Source organism: Hippichthys cyanospilos, chromosome 3 (genome assembly GCF_059441005.1).
Source record: "Hippichthys cyanospilos isolate Australia breed blue-spotted pipefish chromosome 3, RoL_Hcya_1.0, whole genome shotgun sequence".
Lineage (NCBI taxonomy): Eukaryota > Metazoa > Chordata > Actinopteri > Syngnathiformes > Syngnathidae > Hippichthys > Hippichthys cyanospilos.
This window is the reverse complement of record NC_142371.1, coordinates 2,666,789-2,673,690: the sequence shown is the minus strand read 5'-3', so window position 1 is coordinate 2,673,690 and position 6,902 is coordinate 2,666,789. Positions and strand designations below refer to the sequence as shown.

Here is a 6,902-nt window from a genome sequence, read left to right as displayed (position 1 = left end):
CGCCCTTCCATGATCACCTGTGAGTAATCCTGTTGACATCATTATTAGCTATACAATAAACAAGACAGCAAATATGTTTTTTTTCTTAGCATTCCAAAACGCACTGATGTAAGCAACAGTGTGAGTATGGCTACTCATATGATTCTTTGTCCGATTTGAGTCCAACCTGATCACGCCTGACCAAATGATTTTCAAACAGGGAGGAAGCAGCAAAGTCTGCCTTTCCAAGAAAACAGCCCTATGCCTCCCAAATCTCCCGCGTTGAGATGTTCCGATGCTTCTGGTCGTCAGGAGATCATGGAGTCAGGGCCCAGTCGTTCCCGTTTTATCAGCCCCATCGTCCCAACGGCACCGAGGGTTGCTGTACCCGGCAAAACCAAAGGTACGAGGGTTGGCGGGTGGCGTTGGGAGACTTGGGTAATGTGCTATTGTTTCCGCGTTCAGGTGGCCCGCACAGTCATGAGATTTTGGAGACGCCCACAGGAGCAAAAACGGCCAAGTGGATGGACGACATTCGCTATGTGGAAGTAAATGAAGTTTGACGTTCAAAATTGACATCACTATTCTATTTCCACCCGTTTGACTTTTTCTATTCATTCTTGTTTCCAGTTACATAAACCTGGGAAGGGACGATATACCTTGTACCCTACTCCAACAAGGGCAATTGTGCCCAATCCCAAAATCCCTGAGAAGGAGTTAACGCCCCCTGAACAGACGAGTAACCTTTCGAAGATTATGGATGGCATGCGATGGATCACCACTTATCAGATGCATTATAGAGGTAAATGCTATTTAATAATCCTTGTAAAATTGTAAAATAGACATTCAATGCAGCAAATACAGTATATGTTGACAAAATGGAGTTCATTAAAATAATGGTTGATCAATGCTGTAACCCTAACTATGACTATTCACATTTGTCAAACTTTTAGCATACAATACATGTGATGTGTTTTCACAAAAATATCGATATATTCAAATTCTACACTTAACTCCCTTTAAAATAATATATAATACATTGTGGTATGGCGTTAGTTAATAGGGAAATTAGGGAAATGTTAAATGACCGCTGGGGAGTACATTTGAATGTGAGATTTGAACACTTTAAAATCTGAAGAAGTTTAACATCTCAACCGATGAAATTGGGCAAAAATGGACTTGTGCCTCAACCCTAAAACAATTACGCTTTCAATTGATTCCTGAGGCAAAGTTTGCATTTTTTAATGTTGCTATGTGTGTGGATTTAATGTCAAATTTTCAAATTTTCACAATGTTAAAATTGATTAGAGATTTTTGTGATAGTTAAAACATGGTTTGCAATTTAGTGTGGCCTAGTGATGACAGGTATATAAACAGGTATAAAATTGATTATTAGAGTACAAAATTACTCAAAAGGCATTTCAAATCGTTTACATCAAACGGGGTCATGACACAACTTGAACAACATGAAATTAAAAAGTGAAAATAGACTCATTAAAGAAAGACACCCCAGGCCTGACAATGAATCACATTTAGATTATTCGCCAATGTCCGGATGAGACATTCTCAGGAACTTGACGACAATTTTATGAGAATTGCGCCTGGAAGATGAAAGCCTGAATGAAAAAATATTGAAATGTGGAATGATTTTGAATGGTGTGCAATGATTCTGAAAAATATGGACTGATTATTGAATGCTATAGATTCATGTGAAATGCTATTGCATGTAATAAATGTTTTTGTATGGTTCATTGGAAAAAAATGTGAAGTTTCAGCATGTTGAAAATCATTTACAAGTTTTTATATTTAGAATTTGAAAGAGAAAACATTTATTTGTTGTAGTTTTTTTTGGGGGGGGGTGGACTCAGATTGAAAGATATTGAATTTTTAGTGAATCTAAATTTGTAAGTGCCAGTTTATCTCTTTCATTGCAATGTTACAGACTTCCCCAAAACATTTAAGCAGAGATGGGAACTCCAGTTCCGGAAAGTATAAACCCTGCCACAGTTTGGCTGTAGCCACACGTGCCTCTAATCAATTTGCAGTCAAATGAGCTAGTTAACTTACCTGTTAAGCAAAGCACATACAGCTGAAGCCAAACTGTGGCAGTGTTTTTACTTTCTGGAAAGGATTTTACCATCTCCGCTTTTAGGCACATAGCAATAAATGCTGCTACTTGTAAAATCTGCTCAAAAACTGAAGCCATTTTTGAAAGGTGATGACGCATGCCTCTACCTGGTAGATTAAAAAACAATTTTCCTTTCGCCTTCTTCTCTGCTCTATTAGGATATCTCTGCTTCATTTTCCTCACAATGCGGCAACCGCTTTGTTTTGCTTATTGCTCTCTTCCTGAATCACAAAGTAGAAAGATAAAACGGTTCGTTGAATAAACAGGCAGAGGAAAACTCAACACAATAATGGTGGATTAAGCATTTGAAGTGTTATAAGCATGTGAGTTAAGACTACAATAATAAAAAAAATATGTAGAAGGAAACTAATTAGTTTTTATGCAAAATTTGGGAGTCTTAAAAAAATCTTAGGACCCTAGGAAGAGGCCCACTCAAAACAGCCATCATAGACTTAAGTCTTTGGTCTCTTAAACATGCGAATTAAAATGAATAAATAAAAAATGGAAGATAATCCTCATTAATCCATTTTTATGAAAGATTGGTGCCCTCTGGAAATCTTGGGGCCCCAGCAAGGGACGATAGACGAAGCATTTAATGCGATGTTAGCATGTGAATCAAAACTAAAACGCTTAATCAGTTTTTATGAAACATGGGAACCATCTTAGAAATATTTCGATCCCAGGAAAAGGAGCAGCCAAAACAATCATGAGTCTATGCACTTGAAGTGTTGTTAAGTGCATGACCTAAAACAAAAAAAAAACAAAAAAGACCTTTTTTTTCAACTGGAAGACAGCTCTTCATTAATACAGTTTATCAAACATTGGTGCCCTATGGAAATCTCAATAACCCACAAGGAGGAGCTCAAAACAGTCATAATAGACTAAGCATTTACTGTGTTTTAAGCATGTAAATAATGACAAACACAGTCTTAACACATTTTTCAATGGAAGACGTGTGAAGTAAAACAAAACAAATTTTAATTTTGGAAAAACTCTTGTTAAGCCGTTTTTACAAAACATTTGAGGACCTTAGTAATTTTAAAACTTTAGGAAAAGGGTCACAAAAAACAATTATGTGGTGTTGTCAAGTGCACAAATTAAAAAAGTAATTTCTATATGTGGCTTAAGAAATGACTCATGATTTAATGTTTGAGACAACTATAATTTATTTGGAAACATTGGGGCCGACTGGAAATCTCGTGGACCCAGGAAGAGCAACGCCCAAAACCATCATGATATATTAATATTTGATGCGTTGTTCACATGTCAATTAAAACAAAACAACAATTTCCTAAGTTTAAGAAAATCTTTAATTTAATATCAGTTTTTATGAAACTGGAAATCTTGGGGCCCCTCATGATAAGTCTGCCCCTGGTGATACTCCAACTACGATGTTTTACCATGAGTCCACTACGGTACTCTTTTGATGAACCACGTTGTTTATCTTGCTTTTCATTAAGGGGTGCAGCCAGCTTGTGAAATTGATGACTACAGGGAAAAAACGAATGAATCCACTGGGAGGACTTCACATTCTGCACCGCTGGGAACAGAGGTGAGAGAATACGCAATTAATTCAACACAACAGCATTCCACTTTTCCTAATGAGGAGTTTCTTCTCCAGAGAGATCGAACTGTTTACGTGCTGGTTCCCTGGAAACTGAGACAAGGAGGGAGAAGAAGACAGGGGAGAAAAATCAAGAGCACTTTCGCTGACTTTTCACCAGCCACAAACCAAGGCGCTACTTTAGCAAGGAGCCAACGGAGCTCTCAGACATGTCAATGCAAAAAATCAACGGGCCCACAAAACATTGTGTCGCATCCGTCATCCACTATGAGTGGCGGACCAGAAGCCATCAAGGCCAACCAAACGGAGAAGAAGGACGCAAAAGTACATTTTGCTAAAAGCCTCACGAAGCCTCCGGCGTCGTCGACAAGCAAACTAAACGGCCACAGCAAACCGCCGCGTCTTGGCGTTTTGCCGGGCATCGCGCCCGTGGGAAAGGCTGCTGGCATGAGGGAAGGTGGAGGTGATACCCTCGCTGACCTGCAAAGAGCTTACACAAAGTCGCTAGCCCATCACAAATTCCACAGCTCCGCCATTGCTCCTGTGGACATGAGGGATTTTATGTTGAAAGGCAAGAAACACAACTTCTTCGGCGTCAACGCAAATATCATCCATGGATAATTTGCTTTTTCAGCAGCCTGTTATGGTGACTTGTAATCAAAATATACAGAAGTTGAATTTTCACTTGAAATATGTAACTAGAAAAATCATCTCTCGAATGCTAAAGTAAAAGGCGAACATTCAGACAGGACCGGTGCTTTCAAACAGATGCTCTGTGAAAAGGTGCTTTGTGACCCAAAATCCTTGAGGCCTGACCTTCAGCTTTGCATCATGTAAGATTCTTTTCGTTTTTCATTCGTTTATGATTTCAGTACAATGACTTTGATATTGGACATTAAAAAAACATGTGGACCAACGGTTGCCACTCTTCACTTTTAGGGCTTCGACTCTTTACTGCTCCTTCTCTGACAGGAACTTGACGATAGACTGAATCACATTGGTTCATATCTTTTAATGCATCGCTTTCATGGGACTTTTATGCACATTTTCTTTTATTGGCAGTAATGAAACAGTACTGAGACTGATAATCCACCGCTATAAATTTTAGGTTGCTTTGCCTTTTCTATACATTCTTTTACCTTATAATGCAAGTCATGTAGGAGTCGATAAATTCAGCCACGTGGATAGACTGATGCGTTTATTTTCAACAAAATAGTCAAGATTAGAAAGAATAGAATAGAATAGAATAGAATAGAATAGAATAGAATAGAATAGAATAGAATAGAGTGCCTTTTTACACACTGTACATCAGGTATACAATGAAACTGGGAGCTCTGATTGATGCATATTAAATATGAACAATAAATAGAATAGAGATAATAGATTTCATAGGAGCGCAAATATGATATTGTCAGTGTGTTCTCTTTGCGATTTTGTTCAGACCGTTATTATCTCTGGGGGGGAAAGTTGTCCCTGAGATTGATTGTCTGACTTTTATGAGCACTGTAGCGCCGACCCGAGGGCAACAGTTTGACTTTATGACTACACTTTCAGTTAATCGATATCTCCATAGGTTGAATTGACCGCTCACGTCCGCTTTAGTATGTGCCATCATCAGAAGTAACTAATTTGACGAAGGAATATTACATTCTCAAAGTACATACATCTAAATTCTAATAAATAATCGTACTTAAGATCTTCCCATCAGTGATTAGCGCATTAACATTTTCTAAATTGTAAATAGACATTTTGGTTTAACTAAAAATAACGAACTGGTAAATGAGCGTCTATTTGTGGGTATCTTGACAGCAAAGTTGCGATTTGGACGCTTGTTCAATAGAGGGCAGTATAACTTCATAGTAGTCCCACTTTTGTCCGTTTTTTTTTCTAAGTCTTCTCACGTTATATTGAGTTCTTCGTATTAGTTAAAACGTTCTTACGTAATCAATATCGACATAGTGACACTCATGATTTACACTAGGCCAACGAATGGACAGTTTTAAACAAACATCATGGTAGATGACGTTGAATGTTTGGGGGTCCCCAACACGTCATAAAGGCTCACCGCGGAAAACACAAGCCCCGCCTTTTAACGGTCCGTCAGCGTCCTTCTTATTTTTTATTGGCTCTTATTTTGATCGGCGACCATGTATCCGCCTTCTGTATGCAACGTTAGGCAAATGTTCATTTTTTCCCCATAGAATGAGTGGTGGAGTCTCCTCTACGGTGCGTCTTGCGTACAAGGAAGGAGTCTGCTTAATTCGATATCGTCTATCCTTTTTGCAGCCTGTTTTTTGTGCCACTTCCGAAACATCCACCATCATCACATTTTCAACTCTGTCAAGGTGAGTGCTCTAAAAAAATGTTCGGCTTGTGGCCATTCCTATTCTTGATCCCTTTTGTGAAGTCGTATAAAGTTGATTTAGAGTTTTACTCTCGTGTTTGAACAGCAACGTTGTATTATTTTGAACACAGAAGACGAAAACAACACTTATTAAAATTCACGACATGCCAAAGCTATGAGTAATCTATTATTAAGAATGTGACTGTCGTTGCTCATACATGCTGAGATGTACTGTACCGGTAAGTCACTGAGTGTAGCTCGGCATCTCACACCCACTGACAGTGCGTTACCGCTGCAGTCAAGACACAAATATCATTTCTTTAGTCACTTTCTCCGTGTTAGTCATGAGCAAACACCCACAAATTTCTTTAGAGATGCGAAGCAGACTTGCTCAAGTTTTGAGGTCAGCGTGACTGGAATTTCACAAGCTACGCAGCATCCTCTGCATGGGCACACAAGCGGACAGAAGAGCCTTTCAGGCACAGGGGGCTCGCTATGGGGCTTACTTGCAATGTGTGCTGCGTCTTGGTGAGAACTGAAGACGGAAGCTAGTGTGCTTGTCAGCTACAAATACTGCAGAGCTGGTTTTTTTCAGCTATTATGGATGCTTGCTACACGGATAATTATTTAGGTTGGACTACTGGTTTGAACATCTGCCTCACAGTTACAGTAGGAGGTTGAGTCTTCTAGTTGATGGGATTGGAGATTAGCTCACATTTCCTTCTTTGAGACTCTGACCAAGTTTTAAGATTTTATTCGCTCCAAAGCAATCAATTCCGGTAGAGAAGATTAGTGTACGCTAAAGCCAAAGATGTGTTGGTGCCAACATTACTGTCCTTCTTCATTAACACTCCTCACTGGCCCTCTGAGAGGGCCTGATTGGTTTG

The 6,902-nt window shown here is 39.1% G+C and overlaps 1 protein-coding gene and 1 pseudogene across 4 annotated transcripts in view; both read left to right on the top strand.

Moving 5' to 3' along the window:
• Positions 1-205: 205 nt before the first annotated feature.
• Positions 206-4,557, top strand: LOC148425434 (uncharacterized; annotated as a pseudogene). The gene is made up of 5 exons (XR_015865127.1): positions 206-382; positions 445-527; positions 610-781; positions 3,568-3,659; positions 3,729-4,557. The product of XR_015865127.1 is annotated as an uncharacterized LOC148425434 (transcript).
• A 1,273-nt stretch (positions 4,558-5,830) lies between these two features.
• The window catches only part of LOC148425432 (oxysterol-binding protein-related protein 3-like), a 35,778-nt gene continuing 34,706 nt past the window's right edge, over positions 5,831-6,902 (top strand). For all 3 annotated transcript variants that reach the window (XM_088410392.1, XM_088410391.1, XM_088410390.1), the window contains exon 1: positions 5,831-6,016. The gene's annotated coding sequence lies outside the window, so the exon portion shown is untranslated. The remainder of the gene's footprint in view (positions 6,017-6,902) is intronic.